This window comes from Lolium perenne, chromosome 6 (genome assembly GCF_019359855.2).
Source record: "Lolium perenne isolate Kyuss_39 chromosome 6, Kyuss_2.0, whole genome shotgun sequence".
Lineage (NCBI taxonomy): Eukaryota > Viridiplantae > Streptophyta > Magnoliopsida > Poales > Poaceae > Lolium > Lolium perenne.
In genome coordinates, this window is record NC_067249.2 from 132551199 (window position 1) to 132558255 (window position 7057).

General features: G+C 42.1%; 1 long non-coding RNA gene across 2 annotated transcripts; it reads right to left on the reverse strand.

The window, feature by feature from the left end:
* Positions 1 to 2487: 2487 nt before the first annotated feature.
* Positions 2488 to 6725, reverse strand: LOC127334506 (uncharacterized). Of its 2 annotated transcripts, none has more exons than XR_007872189.2 (6): positions 6338 to 6725; positions 6116 to 6255; positions 5874 to 5950; positions 4914 to 4989; positions 4643 to 4754; positions 2488 to 3067 (listed from the first exon to the last, which is right to left on the reverse strand). It is a non-coding gene; the product is annotated as an uncharacterized lncRNA (long non-coding RNA). The 2 variants fall into 2 exon arrangements; XR_011747263.1 differs by having other exon boundaries at positions 6116 to 6212; positions 6302 to 6721.
* Positions 6726 to 7057: the final 332 nt, after the last annotated feature.

Consider the following 7057-nt stretch of genomic DNA (forward strand, 5'->3'; position numbering starts at 1 on the left):
TTCTTTGAAGTAGCTCAAGACAAAACTCAACAAGCAAAACAAGAAAATTCATCTACCAACAGATCACAGCAATTCATCATAACAAACAGATCAAGGCAATTCATCTATTTAGTCTTTAGAAAAAGTTTTTGTTCCCTCTAATTTTTGTAATAAGGACAATTAATCAAGGTTGCAAAAGTTGGGGTGTTACAGATCTTCCACCCTTAAAATAATCTCGTCCCGAGATTACTGAGTGTAGAACTAGAGGGGTTGTAAAGCTTAACGAAAGTCAGACTCCATCCTTCTGTAGATGCACCATTGTAGAGAAGGTCGTTGCTTCTTCTTCTAGCAGACATGATGGATTCCTGCCGATGGCGAGCTTCATGAAGAGGTTGACTATCCATGCAGGTATTGGATCTGTAGCTTCTTAATGATCCTAGAGGGGTTCAAGATTGTGGGAACGTTAGTGCACCCAATGGTGCATGAGCAGGGTTGAAAACTTTTTTAGAGTTAGCTTAAAATTTTAGTGGGAGACGAAGTCTTCCACCCTTAAAATTGATCAACGGGGTGTTTTTTGAAAACTCTAAGCTTCGGCCACGTGGTCTTGTCGGGTGCTTGTCGGAGAAGTCATTGATCTTTTGAGTTGAACATCTTCAGTGGGCGTTGTGTAGTCCACGGCTTCGAGGGGAGCTAGTGCAATCCCACGTTTCCATCGTTGTTTTAGAGAGATTTAAAATTTGGGGGTTAGCTCCAACTTTTAGTGGAAGACGAAGTCTTCCACCCTTAAGATTTTTCATCGGGCTTTCGGAAAAACTCAGAGCGTCTGCCTTGCGGTCCTGTCGGGGGCTTCTGAAGAAGTCGTCGATCTTCCTTGTTCAGTTGAAGAATCTTCGGGGGTGACGTGCGGACCACCCCTTCAAGAGGCACTCACGTGTTAACTAAACCATATGGGATGCGCGGCGAGTTGGTCAGTTGATGAAACACCTAGTTGGTATCCATGTGAAACAGCAACAGAGGTCGTCGAAGAATATCTTTAGCTTGCGGGTTGGTGCTGACTTACAGCAGTTGGGGAGCGGTAAGTTGCACCTAGTCTTGAGTTCTGGAGGTATCTTCCGGAGTCTTCTCTTGATGAGGATCAGATGAACCATGTGATGTAGCTCGGCTTTGACATTATTGTTCTCTCAGCTTGTTAGATGGTGTGTTAGAGAGTGGTTTCAAGAAGATATCCTCGGGGTTAGCGCGATTGTACTCCAAGGTTAGACCAAGTTCGTAGGTCTTCTCGCAGAGGTGCAGTCACTCTTGAAGGTAGGGCTTCTTCTTTCCTGGCATAGTGGAGATGCTCCAGCTGATCTTGAAAGTAGTCGGCGTCGATAGGGGTCTGAGTTAGTTTCCCTGACGGTTGAAAAACAACTGCTAACGGGTTTAGAGTTAGAGTCTTTCGTTAATCTACCCAACTAACTAGCAGTTAGCAATACATCGGCGAGGCAAACTTTAATCCTATCATTGCCGGTGACACCCATACAACCATAACCAGAAACAAAGTACCACTAACAGAGGCTACTGGTATTTTTCCTAGATGCACAGTAACAAAACAAGATCAACACAATTGGAATCATTCAAAAATATTTATTTTACAATTTTTGAGACTCATAATACTAACCAGAAACAGTGATCAAGTTTTATTTATTAAAAATCGCACAAAAATCCTAAAAATACAAGGTCAGTGGCATCTCAAAGATAATTTCATACTGGTTCTAGTGCAATTGGAATCACATCAATCGGAGCTACCAAACTATTTTTATTAGCAAAACAGTACACTGGCAGATTTCCATTTTTAATTTCTGGTTTACAAATTTCAAACAATTAAAAAGGGCGGGAACATCTAAATAGGAAGACATACATGCACACAACAAACAGATACAAACACTCAAGGCAGCACACTAGGGAACTACAAGCAATCATCAAACCAAACATGGTACTCTAAGTACCCAGAAATTCCTAATGCGCGGGTTTATCTCAATCAAAGCGATTGAGTTTGTCCTATCCATCCTATAGGTTTGGGGGCTGGTCGCATATGTTGATGTCTTCATACCGCCGGCATCAGCTTCAACTTGAATCCTTGTGGCAGTTGGTGGTGAAGGGCCCGGGTGTTGAGTCGTTGAGGTTGAGGCGGAGGAGAAAATAGTGTAGAACTTCTAGTCTCGACATCCCGGAAACATGAGGTCTTCGAAAAGGTAGCTGTTGAGGTGCTCCCAAGTTAAGATCTTCTCGTGGCTGGCCTAAAAATTACTAGTCAAGAACTGAGGACTTGATCCTCGACGACTGCAAAAAGTGCAAGCCCATGGAGGAAGAAGGTCAGCTCCTTGACAGATTTTGGTGACAACCAAAGGCATGACCTTATCACCCCTATATGTGCACACTAAGTCGGCCTCCAATCTTCAATAGCTGCGGTTGGAGATATATGAGTCTTCCTGAGAGATTGAGCCATCTTCGAGTTCGAGTCTCCGGTCTGAGTTGGGACATCGTCCAGTATGTAGGTTTTGAAGTGGATGAGACAATAGAGTAAGAAATTTCAAACATTTTAATAAAGCGGAGAGATAAGAATTTAGAAGCTTTGAAGAAATAAGAGGAGCAGAAGCTATGCTTCCGACTAAAGAAAGAATTTGTTTCTTAAATAGTTTTTCCCAAGTACTTGTTTCCTAACTAACGTCCATGCTAACTAAGGTCTCCTACAGTCAGGATAGCTCTGATACCAGCTCTGTGGGGACCCCGGACTAGCTGTCCAAAATCCCTGTTATGTATACAGTTCACGATCCCATGATCAGTGCGCCGTGAACACATAGCCGAACTGATATCAAATTACACCATCCATTACAAAGCGGAATAAGAAAATTACAACATGGTCACATGACCAATACTTACATAAATGCCCTCGAAGGGCCTAACTAAACATCAGAGTAGCAACATCACTTCAGCAGCGCAGTACCCAAGTCATCTGCCATAACCCTACAGGCAACTGACTGGGAAGACGTTCCTAGCTCGCATAGACGTCGTCAACTCCTTCTTCATCCATCGTGTTCCTCCAAGTCTGGCCAAGTAAATAGCCAGGGACAAAGCCGTGAGTACATTTGAATTGTACTCGCAAACCATCAAGAAGGTGATAACAATTCTAACTAAAGAAGACAAGAGAGGAAGAAGAGTTTCTCTCGTGGATAAAGCATGTGAAAGAGAAATAGTTTCTCTTGTTGATATAGCATACCGGCATCTCAAGTGATGCGGACACTATGGTGGTTCTATGACATCTCTATATCTTTGTTAAAGAAAAGTTCCTCTACATGAAACACTAGGAAGGGAGCAACCCAATTTATTTGTCCTTCCCGACCATCTCCATATGGTCGACACAACCTTTCCCGTACCCTTCCGGTACTTCAAAACAAGTTCTTTCCTTTCATTTGCCAAACCATTTTGTAAACCAAAACTCATTAGGCTAAGCAACAGCCATTCCAATCGTCCATGACCGCGGACGCGGCTATTCGAATAGATTTAACTCTGCAGAGTGTGCGCACTTTCCCCACAAGAACCGATAAATCCGCCGAGATCATCCCCGGTTCGTCATACTAAAGTATGCGAGTCTCGGATAATCAGTCATAGCCTTTCGCCTGTCTCCCTTGTCATGAGTCCTTCCCTGCGGGCTTACCCCTTCCCGGCACCCCGGCAGCATACCTCCTTTTGAGCGTATCTCCGGCGCCATGACAAAAGACCCTCAGTAATCATCCGGCTGCAAGTTAATGCAGTGTATTGCCTCCTTCAGAGCGCAACCCGGTGTCAGAGGTCATCGTGACCCTCCTAGAGAGTGGTGAAGGTATCTCATGTCAACTTCAACAAACTACGGACTAAGCCCGTGCCCACTTTGGATATTGTGGTTGCGCTAGTTAATTGTCATGGGTGAGTACTTAGGCGCCAAAGTTTTCATAAAACCCAACCTTTTTCATATCCTCATCATTTTTACCAAATCCTTTCCTTTCATAAATTCTCACTTGGGGAAAACATCATGCCCAAGGTTTTATCAAAAACTTTTACAACAAGGTAAAACCTTGAGGGTTTTCCCAACCTAAAGTTTCATGAGCTGAACTACTATTGCACTACGGCCGAGATGAGAGTCATCACGCCATAGAGGGGTATAAAGGTGTAGTGGAGTGAATCATACTTGCTTATGGTAAGCATGTATTATGACAACACAAGGAGGAATATACTCTCAGATTTGTGGTGGTAACTATACAACTTAGATAGTGGAGTATTACTATCCAACATACTCTCCAATAGGGTACACGGCATACTCCTCTCAATTGGAGAATACACCAAGATCATGACATAGACACCTCTATACTACAAAGGGGGTGGGTGTGATGTAAGTTATTTTCTTGAGATTATGCATGCTCAAGTTGGGCATACATGATAACCAATGGGAGTAGCACGGCCATGATGCCATGTATCCCATAATCACAAGACAAAGGTGGAGTATCACCACTAGGGAGTACCCCACTTGGAAACACACATAGATGACATAAATAGAGAGAATAACACACATAGAATTCAAGGTGCTTTGGACATCAACAAATGACATCCAACTAGACACCAAAACAGAGATCAAAAGATGGCTTGCCTTGGCTTATTTGTCCCTGGACTTCTTCAACTTCATCAATATAAGAATCCCGTCAATATAAATAAAATCCTTGTCCGAACCACTTCTTCTTCTTCTCCGGAATTGTTCGCATCTATCGTCGGAAAATATAAAAGGAACACAATCAAAACTATTGCACCAACAAAACAACAAGCAACAAGCATCAATCAAAGACTAACCACTCTTATACGGCTAACATATTAAAGACTTATAGATACTACAAAGCAACTAAAAGAGAACCCATTTTATTTACCTAGTAAGGGTATGAGAGTATCACCACTTAGCAATTGCCTCTCTCGGTTATCACCATGGTATGAACCAAACATCCCCTGGTAGATAACATCATAAAGAGGACAAGAGCATTAGTTTGACATCAAATACATTCACATTATATTTTGAAACATTTTTGGAAAAGCGGGAAATCATTCTCTCTATTTTGTAAAGCTTACACAACACTACACAAGAATAGGAAGCAAATGATATGCCCCACCATTTGAAAACTTAAGCAAAACAAAAGAGCTAATGTTAAATTGCAGAGGTTTTGTTTTGCAATCATAAAACAAAGGTTGCCCATTTCTAATAAAAAGAGTTGGTCAAGGGTTCTAAATAAACCGAAAGGTTTTGCTTCAACAATGCATGTCACACATATACATTACCAACAGCAACAAATATGAATGAACAGAGACTAATAATATTTTTCCTAGATATCCAGTACTAATACAAGACTAACCCAATTGGAATCACCCAAAAATATTAAACCTACAATTTTAGGAATTTCTTTGAATCTGACTGTCCAGAAAACAAGATCTGTAAGCCATAAATCGTAGAAAAATCCTAAAAATATGAGGCCACTTGCATTTGAAAGGTAATTAAACAGAGAAGCATACACAATTGGATTTGGGTTCAAATTGTTTCTGAAACTCTCACAAATGGATTGGCAAGTTTACTGCATGTTTTCACCATTTGCTTTAACTATGGAGTTGCAGAACAGATAAAGGTTTGAAACTTGTTTGAGATGATTAAGAAAACATTCAGCAATCCTATAGAAGTGGAATCACTCAATTAGGTTCAAAAATGGATTTTTGATGAATTAAAAGCTAACAGCCATGTCTGCAGAACACACAGAAAAAGTTTAATTCACCACAAATCGTACACAACTCATAAAAATATGAGGTCAGCTGCATCTGAAAGGTATTAAAACGGTGGTTCTTACCCAACTGGTTTCATTCAAAAATACGTTTCCAAGCTCCTGGTTTAATTCGACAAAGTCAGATCTGACCAGACCTTGATCTGTGAACCATTTCAATTTCAGGAGGTCAATCGAAGTGAAACCACCGCCAAAATGAAGGTATTGGAGAGGGCTTTCACCCACAGTTTAGTTTGCTCAAAAAGGTTTGGTAAAACGGGAGAAATCTAACAAACAGTGATTCTGCATGTTTGCAGAACTTTATTTACCATGCAAAATCCGTAACGAATTTGAGGATGAGGCCGACGCCAAGTTGTAGATCTTTTCAATACCTATCTGCAGAACTTTGAACCACTCGATTTGGATCTGCACACGAGATTTGGCGGATTTTACAAGATCGTACCAGAATCTGAAACAGCAAGAAAGCAGAAATTACAGCAAGTTTTTGGACGAACTTTGCTCAAGAACTTCAGATCTGAGGATTGCTCAACCTTCTCCATGCTTGGACCAACATGCACCTGCATCAAGATCCAATCTTAGCAATGGAGGAAGAAGAAGAGGAGATTAAACCATCTAGGGTTGGGGAGAAGATGGAGGGGAGGCTCTCATGGTGAGGGGAAGCTTGAGGGAGGAGGGAGCTTCATCTTGGAGTGCCTTCCATGGCCATGGCCGGCCATGGAGCTAAGGAGGAGCAGCAGCTCGTGGTGGAGGGCAGGGAGAGAGTGTGAGGGAGTGGAGAGTGAGAAAAATGAGCCAAAGGGGAGGTGGAGTGGCCGGCCAACCTCCTTATAAAGAGGGAGGATGGTGGCTGCCTCCTTTTTGATTGGCCAAGGATGGTGGCTGCCCAATTAATTGTTTGGTTAGGTGGGAGGGCAAGGCTTGTAAGAGAAGAAAGTGAGGATGAAGAAATTTCAGCTCATGCATGCCAAGAGTTTGGCATGGCCGGCTATTTCTTCTTGACAAACACAAGTGATCATGCAAGATGCAAATGCCACTTTATGTAAGTCGGCCAAGGTTGAGGGTTGGGATGGTTAGCTGGGAGTGGCTTGATGATGCCTTCAAATTAGGAAGAGAGATGATAATAAACATTGGTGCCAATGTTGAAGAATAAAGCAATTTGATCAAATTATCAATTTGTCCAAGAGATGGTGGTGGTGATGGTGGTCTAGACAATTGCAGAGCAAGACTAAGAGAGATGGTGAGTGAAATAA